This window comes from Lissotriton helveticus, chromosome 2_1 (genome assembly GCF_964261635.1).
Source record: "Lissotriton helveticus chromosome 2_1, aLisHel1.1, whole genome shotgun sequence".
Lineage (NCBI taxonomy): Eukaryota > Metazoa > Chordata > Amphibia > Caudata > Salamandridae > Lissotriton > Lissotriton helveticus.
Window position 1 is genome coordinate 1630611208 of NC_136059.1, and position 14314 is coordinate 1630625521.

Sequence of the window (14314 nt, forward strand, 5' to 3'; positions counted from 1 at the left end):
TCTTTCAACTAATTCTGACTTTCAGAGGTGGATCATCACTTTTGGAGATAAAATGAGCATCTTTATCGTCATTTTCATGCTTCTAAGGAGCCAAAACTCAAGATTTGGCTCATGGTTAAAAGTGAATTAAAAGGACCCAAATGCTCACTTCGAGGGCTTAAAACGTGTTTATTCACTGCGGGAAGAGATATAAACAACATTTAGAGTAAATTAATGTTCATGCAAGAACGTTCAATTTTTCATGCAAAACGATCGATGACCCGCGACCTGATGAAATTGCTCAGAGATGACCAAAATGGTCCGTTTTGAAAATTTTCATCTTTCAACTAATTTTGACTCTCAGAGGTGGATCATCACTTTTGGAGATAAAATGAGCATCTTTATCGTCATTTTCATGCTTCTAGGGAGCCAAAACTCAAGATTTGGCTCATGGTTAAAAGTGACTTAAAAAGGCCCAAATGCTCACTTCGAGAGCTTAAAACGTGTTTATTCACTGCGGGAAGAGATATAAACAACATTTAGAGTAAATTAATGTTCATGCAAGAACGTTCAATTTTTCATGCAAAACGATCGATGACCAGCGACCTGATGAAATTGCTCCGAGATGACCAAAATGGTCCGTTTTGAAATTTTTCATCTTTCAACTAATTTTGACTCTCAGAGGTGGATCATCACTTTTGGAGATAAAATGAGCATCTTTATCGTCATTTTCATGCTTCTAGGGAGCCAAAACTCAAGATTTGGCTCATGGTTAAAAGTGACTTAAAAAGGCCCAAATGCTCACTTCGAGGGCTTAAAACGTGTTTATTCACTGCGGGAAGAGATATAAACAACATTTAGAGTAAATTAATGTTCATGCAAAAACGTTCAATTTTTCATGAAAAACGATCGATGACCCGCGACCTGATGAAATTGCTCTGAGATGACCAAAATAGTCCGTTTTGAAAATGTTCATCTTTCAACTAATTTTGACTCTCAGAGGTGTATCATCACTTTTGGAGATAAAATGAGCATCTTTATCGTCATTTTCATGCTTCTAGGGAGTCAAAACTCAAGATTTGGCTCATGGTTAAAAGTGACTTAAAAAGGCCCAAATGCTCACTTCGAGGGCTTAAAACGTGTTTATTCACTGCGGGAAGAGATATAAACAACATTTAGAGTAAATTAATGTTCATGCGAGAACGTTCAATTTTTCATGCAAAACGATCGATGACCCGCGACCTGATGAAATTGCTCTGAGATGACCAAAATAGTCCGTTTTGAAAATGTTCATCTTTCAACTAATTTTGACTCTCAGAGGTGGATCGTCACTTTTGGAGATAAAATTAGCATCTTTATCGTCATTTTCATGCTTCTAGGGAGCCAAAACTCAAGATTTGGCTCATGGTTAAAAGTGACCTAAAAAGGCCCAAATGCTCACTTCGAGGGCTTAAAACGTGTTTATTCACTGCGGGAAGAGATATAAACAACATTTAGAGTAAATTATTGTTCATCCGAGAACGTTCAATTTTTCATGCAAAACGATCGATGACCCGCGATCTGATGAAATTGCTCCGAGATGACCAAAATGGTCCGTTTTGAAAAGTTTCATCTTTCAACTAATTTTGACTCTCAGAGGTGGATCATCACTTTTGGAGATAAAATGAGCATCTTTATCGTCATTTTCAAGCTTCTAGGGAGCCAAAACTCAAGATTTGGCTCATGGTTAAAAGTGACTTAAAAAGGCCCAAATGCTCACTTCGAAGGCTTAAAACGTGTTTATTCACTGCGGGAAGAGATATAAACAACATTTAGAGTAAATTAATGTTCATGCAAGAACGTTCAATTTTTCATGCAAAACGATCGATGACCCGCGATCTGATGAAATTGCTCCGAGATGACCAAAATGGTCCGTTTTGAAAATTTTCATCTTTCAACTAATTTTGACTCTCAGAGGTGGATCATCACTTTTGGAGATAAAATGAGCATCTTTATCGTCATTTTCATGCTTCTAGGGAGCCAAAACTCAAGATTTGGCTCATGGTTAAAAGTGACTTAAAAAGGCCCACATGCTCACTTCGAGGGCTTAAAACGTGTTTATTCACTGCGGGAAGAGATATAAACAACATTTAGAGTAAATTATTGTTCATGCGAGAACGTTCAATTTTTCATGCAAAACGATCGATGACCCGCGACCTGATGAAATTGCTCTGAGATGACCAAAATGGTCCGTTTTAAAACCTTCCATCTTTCAACTAATTCTGACTTTCAGAGTGGATCATCACTTTTGGAGATAAAATGAGCATCTTTATCGTCATTTTCATGCTTCTAAGGAGCCAAAACTCAAGATTTGGCTCATGGTTAAAAGTGAATTAAAAGGACCCAAATGCTCACTTCGAGGGCTTAAAACGTGTTTATTCACTGCGGGAAGAGATATAAACAACATTTAGAGTAAATTAATGTTCATGCAAGAACGTTCAATTTTTCATGCAAAACGATCGATGACCAGCGACCTGATGAAATTGCTCCGAGATGACCAAAATGGTCCGTTTTGAAATTTTTCATCTTTCAACTAATTTTGACTCTCAGAGGTGGATCATCACTTTTGGAGATAAAATGAGCATCTTTATAGTCATTTTCATGCTTCTAGGGAGCCAAAACTCAAGATTTGGCTCATGGGTAAAAGTGACTTAAAAGGACCCAAATGCTCACTTCGAGGGCTTAAAACATGTTTAGTCAATGCTGGAAGAGATATAAACAACATTTAGAGTAAATTATTGTTCATGCGAGAACGTTCAATTTTTCATGAAAAACGATCGATGACCCGCGACCTGATGAAATTGCTCCGAGATGACCAAAATGGTCCGTTTTGAAAAATTTCATCTTTTAACTAATTTTGACTCTCAGAGGTGGATCATCACTTTTGGATATAAAATGAGCATCTTTATCGTCATTTTCATGCTTCTAGGGAGCCAAAACTCAAGATTTGGCTCATGGTTAAAAGTGACTTAAAAACGCCCAAATGCTCACTTTGAGGGATTAATACGTGTTTATTCACTGCGGGAAGAGATATAAACAACATTTAGAGTAAATTAATGTTCATGCAAGAACGTTCAATTTTTCATGCAAAACAATCGATGACCCGCGACCTGATGAAATTGCTCCGAGATGTCCAAAATGGTCCGTTTTGAAAATTTTCATCTTTCAACTAATTTTGACTCTCAGAGGTGGATCATCACTTTTGGAGATAAAATGAGCATCTTTATAGTCATTTTCATGCTTCTAGGGAGCCAAAACTCAAGATTTGGCTCATGGGTAAAAGTGACTTAAAAGGACCCAAATGCTCACTTCGAGGGCTTAAAACATGTTTAGTCACTGCGGGAAGAGATATAAACAACATTTAGAGTAAATTATTGTTCATGCGAGAACGTTCAATTTTTCATGAAAAACGATCGATGACCCGCGACCTGATGAAATTGCTCCGAGATGACCAAAATGGTCCGTTTTGAAAAATTTCATCTTTTAACTAATTTTGACTCTCAGAGGTGGATCATCACTTTTGGATATAAAATGAGCATCTTTATCGTCATTTTCATGCTTCTAGGGAGCCAAAACTCAAGATTTGGCTCATGGTTAAAAGTGACTTAAAAACGCCCAAATGCTCACTTTGAGGGATTAATACGTGTTTATTCACTGCGGGAAGAGATATAAACAACATTTAGAGTAAATTAATGTTCATGCAAGAACGTTCAATTTTTCATGCAAAACAATCGATGACCCGCGACCTGATGAAATTGCTCCGAGATGTCCAAAATGGTCCGTTTTGAAAATTTTCATCTTTCAACTAATTTTGACTCTCAGAGGTGGATCATCACTTTTGGATATAAAATGAGCATCTTTATCGTCATTTTCATGCTTCTAGGGAGCCAAAACTCAAGATTTGGCTCATGGTTAAAAGTGACCTAAAAAGGCCCAAATGCTCACTTCGAGGGCTTAAAACGTGTTTATTCACTGCGGGAAGAGATATAAACAACATTTAGAGTAAATTATTGTTCATCCGAGAACGTTCAATTTTTCATGCAAAACGATCGATGACCCGCGATCTGATGAAATTGCTCCGAGATGACCAAAATGGTCCGTTTTGAAAAGTTTCATCTTTCAACTAATTTTGACTCTCAGAGGTGGATCATCACTTTTGGAGATAAAATGAGCATCTTTATCGTCATTTTCAAGCTTCTAGGGAGCCAAAACTCAAGATTTGGCTCATGGTTAAAAGTGACTTAAAAAGGCCCAAATGCTCACTTCGAAGGCTTAAAACGTGTTTATTCACTGCGGGAAGAGATATAAACAACATTTAGAGTAAATTAATGTTCATGCAAGAACGTTCAATTTTTCATGCAAAACGATCGATGACCCGCGATCTGATGAAATTGCTCCGAGATGACCAAAATGGTCCGTTTTGAAAATTTTCATCTTTCAACTAATTTTGACTCTCAGAGGTGGATCATCACTTTTGGAGATAAAATGAGCATCTTTATCGTCATTTTCATGCTTCTAGGGAGCCAAAACTCAAGATTTGGCTCATGGTTAAAAGTGACTTAAAAAGGCCCACATGCTCACTTCGAGGGCTTAAAACGTGTTTATTCACTGCGGGAAGAGATATAAACAACATTTAGAGTAAATTATTGTTCATGCGAGAACGTTCAATTTTTCATGCAAAACGATCGATGACCCGCGACCTGATGAAATTGCTCTGAGATGACCAAAATGGTCCGTTTTAAAACCTTCCATCTTTCAACTAATTCTGACTTTCAGAGGTGGATCATCACTTTTGGAGATAAAATGAGCATCTTTATCGTCATTTTCATGCTTCTAAGGAGCCAAAACTCAAGATTTGGCTCATGGTTAAAAGTGAATTAAAAGGACCCAAATGCTCACTTCGAGGGCTTAAAACGTGTTTATTCACTGCGGGAAGAGATATAAACAACATTTAGAGTAAATTAATGTTCATGCAAGAACGTTCAATTTTTCATGCAAAACGATCGATGACCCGCGACCTGATGAAATTGCTCAGAGATGACCAAAATGGTCCGTTTTGAAAATTTTCATCTTTCAACTAATTTTGACTCTCAGAGGTGGATCATCACTTTTGGAGATAAAATGAGCATCTTTATCGTCATTTTCATGCTTCTAGGGAGCCAAAACTCAAGATTTGGCTCATGGTTAAAAGTGACTTAAAAAGGCCCAAATGCTCACTTCGAGAGCTTAAAACGTGTTTATTCACTGCGGGAAGAGATATAAACAACATTTAGAGTAAATTAATGTTCATGCAAGAACGTTCAATTTTTCATGCAAAACGATCGATGACCAGCGACCTGATGAAATTGCTCCGAGATGACCAAAATGGTCCGTTTTGAAATTTTTCATCTTTCAACTAATTTTGACTCTCAGAGGTGGATCATCACTTTTGGAGATAAAATGAGCATCTTTATCGTCATTTTCATGCTTCTAGGGAGCCAAAACTCAAGATTTGGCTCATGGTTAAAAGTGACTTAAAAAGGCCCAAATGCTCACTTCGAGGGCTTAAAACGTGTTTATTCACTGCGGGAAGAGATATAAACAACATTTAGAGTAAATTAATGTTCATGCAAAAACGTTCAATTTTTCATGAAAAACGATCGATGACCCGCGACCTGATGAAATTGCTCTGAGATGACCAAAATAGTCCGTTTTGAAAATGTTCATCTTTCAACTAATTTTGACTCTCAGAGGTGTATCATCACTTTTGGAGATAAAATGAGCATCTTTATCGTCATTTTCATGCTTCTAGGGAGTCAAAACTCAAGATTTGGCTCATGGTTAAAAGTGACTTAAAAAGGCCCAAATGCTCACTTCGAGGGCTTAAAACGTGTTTATTCACTGCGGGAAGAGATATAAACAACATTTAGAGTAAATTAATGTTCATGCGAGAACGTTCAATTTTTCATGCAAAACGATCGATGACCCGCGACCTGATGAAATTGCTCTGAGATGACCAAAATAGTCCGTTTTGAAAATGTTCATCTTTCAACTAATTTTGACTCTCAGAGGTGGATCGTCACTTTTGGAGATAAAATTAGCATCTTTATCGTCATTTTCATGCTTCTAGGGAGCCAAAACTCAAGATTTGGCTCATGGTTAAAAGTGACCTAAAAAGGCCCAAATGCTCACTTCGAGGGCTTAAAACGTGTTTATTCACTGCGGGAAGAGATATAAACAACATTTAGAGTAAATTATTGTTCATCCGAGAACGTTCAATTTTTCATGCAAAACGATCGATGACCCGCGATCTGATGAAATTGCTCCGAGATGACCAAAATGGTCCGTTTTGAAAAGTTTCATCTTTCAACTAATTTTGACTCTCAGAGGTGGATCATCACTTTTGGAGATAAAATGAGCATCTTTATCGTCATTTTCAAGCTTCTAGGGAGCCAAAACTCAAGATTTGGCTCATGGTTAAAAGTGACTTAAAAAGGCCCAAATGCTCACTTCGAAGGCTTAAAACGTGTTTATTCACTGCGGGAAGAGATATAAACAACATTTAGAGTAAATTAATGTTCATGCAAGAACGTTCAATTTTTCATGCAAAACGATCGATGACCCGCGATCTGATGAAATTGCTCCGAGATGACCAAAATGGTCCGTTTTGAAAATTTTCATCTTTCAACTAATTTTGACTCTCAGAGGTGGATCATCACTTTTGGAGATAAAATGAGCATCTTTATCGTCATTTTCATGCTTCTAGGGAGCCAAAACTCAAGATTTGGCTCATGGTTAAAAGTGACTTAAAAAGGCCCACATGCTCACTTCGAGGGCTTAAAACGTGTTTATTCACTGCGGGAAGAGATATAAACAACATTTAGAGTAAATTATTGTTCATGCGAGAACGTTCAATTTTTCATGCAAAACGATCGATGACCCGCGACCTGATGAAATTGCTCTGAGATGACCAAAATGGTCCGTTTTAAAACCTTCCATCTTTCAACTAATTCTGACTTTCAGAGTGGATCATCACTTTTGGAGATAAAATGAGCATCTTTATCGTCATTTTCATGCTTCTAAGGAGCCAAAACTCAAGATTTGGCTCATGGTTAAAAGTGAATTAAAAGGACCCAAATGCTCACTTCGAGGGCTTAAAACGTGTTTATTCACTGCGGGAAGAGATATAAACAACATTTAGAGTAAATTAATGTTCATGCAAGAACGTTCAATTTTTCATGCAAAACGATCGATGACCAGCGACCTGATGAAATTGCTCCGAGATGACCAAAATGGTCCGTTTTGAAATTTTTCATCTTTCAACTAATTTTGACTCTCAGAGGTGGATCATCACTTTTGGAGATAAAATGAGCATCTTTATCGTCATTTTCATGCTTCTAGGGAGTCAAAACTCAAGATTTGGCTCATGGTTAAAAGTGACTTAAAAAGGCCCAAATGCTCACTTCGAGGGCTTAAAACGTGTTTATTCACTGCGGGAAGAGATATAAACAACATTTAGAGTAAATTAATGTTCATGCGAGAACGTTCAATTTTTCATGCAAAACGATCGATGACCCGCGACCTGATGAAATTGCTCTGAGATGACCAAAATAGTCCGTTTTGAAAATGTTCATCTTTCAACTAATTTTGACTCTCAGAGGTGGATCGTCACTTTTGGAGATAAAATTAGCATCTTTATCGTCATTTTCATACTTCTAGGGAGCCAAAACTCAAGATTTGGCTCATGGTTAAAAGTGACTTAAAAGGACCCAAATGCTCACTTCGAGGGCTTAAAACGTGTTTATTCACTGCGGGAAGAGATATAAACAACATTTAGAGTAAATTAATGTTCATGCAAGAACGTTCAATTTTTCATGCAAAACGATCGATGACCCGCGACCTGATGAAATTGCTCCGAGATGACCAAAATGGTCCGTTTTGAAAATGTTCATCTTTCAACTAATTTTGACTCTCAGAGGTGGATCATCACTTTTGGATATAAAATGAGCATCTTTATCGTCATTTTCATGATTCTAGGGAGCCAAAACTCAAGATTTGGCTCATGGTTAAAAGTGACTTAAAAAGGCCCAAATGCTCACTTTGAGGGATTAAAGCGTGTTTATTCACTGCAGGAAGAGATATAAACAACATTTAGAGTAAATTAATGTTCATGCAAGAACGTTCTATTTTTCTTGCAAAACGATCGATGACCCGCGACCTGATGAAATTGCTCCGAGATGACCAAAATGGTCCGTTTTGAAAATTTTCATCTTTCAACTAATTTTGACTCGCAGAGGTGGATCATCACTTTTGGATATAAAATGAGCATCTTTATCGTCATTTTCATGCTTCTAGGGAGCCAAAATTCAAGATTTGGCTCATGGTTAAAAGTGACTTAAAAAGGCCCAAATGCTCACTTCGAGGGCTTAAAACGTGTTTATTCACTGCGGGAAGAGATATAAACAACATTTAGAGTAAATTATTGTTCATGCGAGAACGTTCAATTTTTCATGCAAAACGATCGATGACCCGCGACCTGATGAAATTGCTCTGAGATGACCAAAATGGTCCGTTTTAAAACCTTCCATCTTTCAACTAATTCTGACTTTCAGAGTGGATCATCACTTTTGGAGATAAAATGAGCATCTTTATCGTCATTTTCATGCTTCTAAGGAGCCAAAACTCAAGATTTGGCTCATGGTTAAAAGTGACTTAAAAACGCCCAAATGCTCACTTTGAGGGATTAATACGTGTTTATTCACTGCGGGAAGAGATATAAACAACATTTAGAGTAAATTAATGTTCATGCAAGAACGTTCAATTTTTCATGCAAAACAATCGATGACCCGCGACCTGATGAAATTGCTCCGAGATGTCCAAAATGGTCCGTTTTGAAAATTTTCATCTTTCAACTAATTTTGACTCTCAGAGGTGGATCATCACTTTTGGATATAAAATGAGCATCTTTATCGTCATTTTCATGCTTCTAGGGAGCCAAAACTCAAGATTTGGCTCATGGTTAAAAGTGACTTAAAAAGGCCCAAATGCTCACTTCGAGGGCTTAAAACGTGTTTATTCACTGCGGGAAGAGATATAAACAACATTTAGAGTAAATTATTGTTCATCCGAGAACGTTCAATTTTTCATGCAAAACGATCGATGACCCGCGATCTGATGAAATTGCTCTGAGATGACCAAAATGGTCCGTTTTGAAAAGTTTCATCTTTCAACTAATTTTGACTCTCAGAGGTGGATCATCACTTTTGGAGATAAAATGAGCATCTTTATCGTCATTTTCATGCTTCTAAGGAGCCAAAACTCAAGATTTGGCTCATGGTTAAAAGTGAATTAAAAGGACCCAAATGCTCACTTCGAGGGCTTAAAACGTGTTTATTCACTGCGGGAAGAGATATAAACAACATTTAGAGTAAATTATTGTTCATCCGAGAACGTTCAATTTTTCATGCAAAACGATCGATGACCCGCGACCTGATGAAATTGCTCTGAGATGACCAAAATGGTCCGTTTTAAAACATTCCATCTTTCAACTAATTCTGACTTTTAGAGGTGGATCATCACTTTTGGAGATAAAATGAGCATCTTTATCGTCATTTTCATGCTTCTAGGGAGCCAAAACTCAAGATTTGGCTCATGGTTAAAAGTGACTTAAAAAGGCCCAAATGCTCACTTCGAGGCCTTAAAACGTGTTTATTCACTGCGGGAAGAGATATAAACAACATTTAAAATAAATTAATGTTCATGCGAGAACGTTCAATTTTTCATGAAAAACGATCCATGACCCGCGACCTGATGAAATTGCTCTGAGATGACCAAAATAGTCCGTTTTGAAAATGTTCATCTTTCAACTAATTTTGACTCTCAGAGGTGTATCATCACTTTTGGAGATAAAATGAGCATCTTTATCGTCATTTTCATGCTTCTAGGGAGTCAAAACTCAAGATTTGGCTCATGGTTAAAAGTGACTTAAAAAGGCCCAAATGCTCACTTCGAGGGCTTAAAACGTGTTTATTCACTGCGGGAAGAGATATAAACAACATTTAGAGTAAAATAATGTTCATGCGAGAACGTTCAATTTTTCATGCAAAACGATCGTTGACCCGCGACCTGATGAAATTGCTCTGAGATGACCAAAATGGTCCGTTTTGAAAATGTTCATCTTTCAACAAATTTTTACTCTCAGAGGTGGATCATCAGTTTTGGAGCTAAAATGAGCATCTTTATAGTCATTTTCATGCTTCTAGGGAGCCAAAACTCAAGATTTGGCTCATGGGTAAAAGTGACTTAAAAGGACCCAAATGCTCACTTCGAGGGCTTAAAACATGTTTATTCACTGCGGGAAGAGATATAAACAACATTTAGAGTAAATTATTGTTCATCCGAGAACGTTCAATTTTTCATGCAAAACGATCGATGACCCGCGACCTGATGAAATTGCTCTGAGATGACCAAAATGGTCCGTTTTAAAACCTTCCATCTTTCAACTAATTCTGACTTTCAGAGGTGGATCATCACTTTTGGAGATAAAATGAGCATCTTTATCGTCATTTTCATGCTTCTAAGGAGCAAAAACTCAAGATTTGGCTCATGGTTAAAAGTGAATTAAAGAACCCAAATGCTCACTTCGAGGGCTTAAAACTTGTTTATTCACTGCGGGAAGAGATATAAACAACATTTAGAGTAAATTAATGTTCATGCAAGAACGTTCAATTTTTCATGCAAAACGATCGATGACCCGCGATCTGATGAAATTGCTCCGAGATGACCAAAATGGTCCGTTTTGAAAATTTTCATCTTTCAACTAATTTTGACTCTCAGAGGTGGATCATCACTTTTGGAGATAAAATGAGCATCTTTATCGTCATTTTCATGCTTCTAGGGAGCCAAAACTCAAGATTTGGCTCATGGTTAAAAGTGATTCAAAAAGGCCCAAATGCTCACTTCGAGGGCTTAAAACGTGTTTATTCACTGCGGGAAGAGATATAAACAACATTTAGAGTAAATTATTGTTCATGCGAGAACGTTCAATTTTATGCAAAACGATCGATGACCCGCGACCTGATGAAATTGCTCTGAGATGACCAAAATGGTCCGTTTTAAAACCTTCCATCTTTCAACTAATTCTGACTTTCAGAGGTGGATCATCACTTTTGGAGATAAAATGAGCATCTTTATCGTCATTTTCATGCTCCTAAGGAGCCAAAACTCAAGATTTGGCTCATGGTTAAAAGTGAATTAAAAGGACCAAAATGCTCACTTCGAGGGCTTAAAACGTGTTTATTCACTGCGGGAAGAGATATAAACAACATTTAGAGTAAATTATTGTTCATGCGAGAACGTTCAATTTTATGCAAAACGATCGATGACCCGCGACCTGATGAAATTGCTCCGAGATGACCAAAATGGTCCGTTTTGAAATTTTTCATCTTTCAACTAATTTTGACTCTCAGAGGTGGATCATCACTTTTGGAGATAAAATGAGCATCTTTATCGTCATTTTCATGCTTCTAGGGAGCCAAAACTCAAGATTTGGCTCATGGTTAAAAGTGACTTAAAAAGGCCCAAATGCTCACTTCGAGGGCTTAAAACGTGTTTATTCACTGTGGGAAGAGATATAAACAACATTTAGAGTAAATTAATGTTCATGCAAAACGTTCAATTTTTCATGAAAAACGATCGATGACCCGCGACCTGATGAAATTGCTCTGAGATGACCAAAATAGTCCGTTTTGAAAATGTTCATCTTTCAACTAATTTTGACTCTCAGAGGTGTATCATCACTTTTGGAGATAAAATGAGCATCTTTATCGTCATTTTCATGCTTCTAGGGAGTCAAAACTCAAGATTTGGCTCATGGTTAAAAGTGACTTAAAAAGGCCCAAATGCTCACTTCGAGGGCTTAAAACGTGTTTATTCACTGCGGGAAGAGATATAAACAACATTTAGAGTAAATTAATGTTCATGCGAGAACGTTCAATTTTTCATGCAAAACGATCGATGACCCGCGACCTGATGAAATTGCTCTGAGATGACCAAAATAGTCCGTTTTGAAAATGTTCATCTTTCAACTAATTTTGACTCTCAGAGGTGGATCGTCACTTTTGGAGATAAAATTAGCATCTTTATCGTCATTTTCATACTTCTAGGGAGCCAAAACTCAAGATTTGGCTCATGGTTAAAAGTGACTTAAAAGGACCCAAATGCTCACTTCGAGGGCTTAAAACGTGTTTATTCACTGCGGGAAGAGATATAAACAACATTTAGAGTAAATTAATGTTCATGCAAGAACGTTCAATTTTTCATGCAAAACGATCGATGACCCGCGACCTGATGAAATTGCTCCGAGATGACCAAAATGGTCCGTTTTGAAAATGTTCATCTTTCAACTAATTTTGACTCTCAGAGGTGGATCATCACTTTTGGATATAAAATGAGCATCTTTATCGTCATTTTCATGATTCTAGGGAGCCAAAACTCAAGATTTGGCTCATGGTTAAAAGTGACTTAAAAAGGCCCAAATGCTCACTTTGAGGGATTAAAGCGTGTTTATTCACTGCAGGAAGAGATATAAACAACATTTAGAGTAAATTAATGTTCATGCAAGAACGTTCTATTTTTCTTGCAAAACGATCGATGACCCGCGACCTGATGAAATTGCTCCGAGATGACCAAAATGGTCCGTTTTGAAAATTTTCATCTTTCAACTAATTTTGACTCGCAGAGGTGGATCATCACTTTTGGATATAAAATGAGCATCTTTATCGTCATTTTCATGCTTCTAGGGAGCCAAAATTCAAGATTTGGCTCATGGTTAAAAGTGACTTAAAAAGGCCCAAATGCTCACTTCGAGGGCTTAAAACGTGTTTATTCACTGCGGGAAGAGATATAAACAACATTTAGAGTAAATTATTGTTCATGCGAGAACGTTCAATTTTTCATGCAAAACGATCGATGACCCGCGACCTGATGAAATTGCTCTGAGATGACCAAAATGGTCCGTTTTAAAACCTTCCATCTTTCAACTAATTCTGACTTTCAGAGTGGATCATCACTTTTGGAGATAAAATGAGCATCTTTATCGTCATTTTCATGCTTCTAAGGAGCCAAAACTCAAGATTTGGCTCATGGTTAAAAGTGACTTAAAAACGCCCAAATGCTCACTTTGAGGGATTAATACGTGTTTATTCACTGCGGGAAGAGATATAAACAACATTTAGAGTAAATTAATGTTCATGCAAGAACGTTCAATTTTTCATGCAAAACAATCGATGACCCGCGACCTGATGAAATTGCTCCGAGATGTCCAAAATGGTCCGTTTTGAAAATTTTCATCTTTCAACTAATTTTGACTCTCAGAGGTGGATCATCACTTTTGGATATAAAATGAGCATCTTTATCGTCATTTTCATGCTTCTAGGGAGCCAAAACTCAAGATTTGGCTCATGGTTAAAAGTGACTTAAAAAGGCCCAAATGCTCACTTCGAGGGCTTAAAACGTGTTTATTCACTGCGGGAAGAGATATAAACAACATTTAGAGTAAATTATTGTTCATCCGAGAACGTTCAATTTTTCATGCAAAACGATCGATGACCCGCGATCTGATGAAATTGCTCTGAGATGACCAAAATGGTCCGTTTTGAAAAGTTTCATCTTTCAACTAATTTTGACTCTCAGAGGTGGATCATCACTTTTGGAGATAAAATGAGCATCTTTATCGTCATTTTCATGCTTCTAAGGAGCCAAAACTCAAGATTTGGCTCATGGTTAAAAGTGAATTAAAAGGACCCAAATGCTCACTTCGAGGGCTTAAAACGTGTTTATTCACTGCGGGAAGAGATATAAACAACATTTAGAGTAAATTATTGTTCATCCGAGAACGTTCAATTTTTCATGCAAAACGATCGATGACCCGCGACCTGATGAAATTGCTCTGAGATGACCAAAATGGTCCGTTTTAAAACATTCCATCTTTCAACTAATTCTGACTTTTAGAGGTGGATCATCACTTTTGGAGATAAAATGAGCATCTTTATCGTCATTTTCATGCTTCTAGGGAGCCAAAACTCAAGATTTGGCTCATGGTTAAAAGTGACTTAAAAAGGCCCAAATGCTCACTTCGAGGCCTTAAAACGTGTTTATTCACTGCGGGAAGAGATATAAACAACATTTAGAGTAAATTAATGTTCATGCGAGAACGTTCAATTTTTCATGAAAAACGATCCATGACCCGCGACCTGATGAAATTGCTCTGAGATGACCAAAATAGTCCGTTTTGAAAATGTTCATCTTTCAACTAATT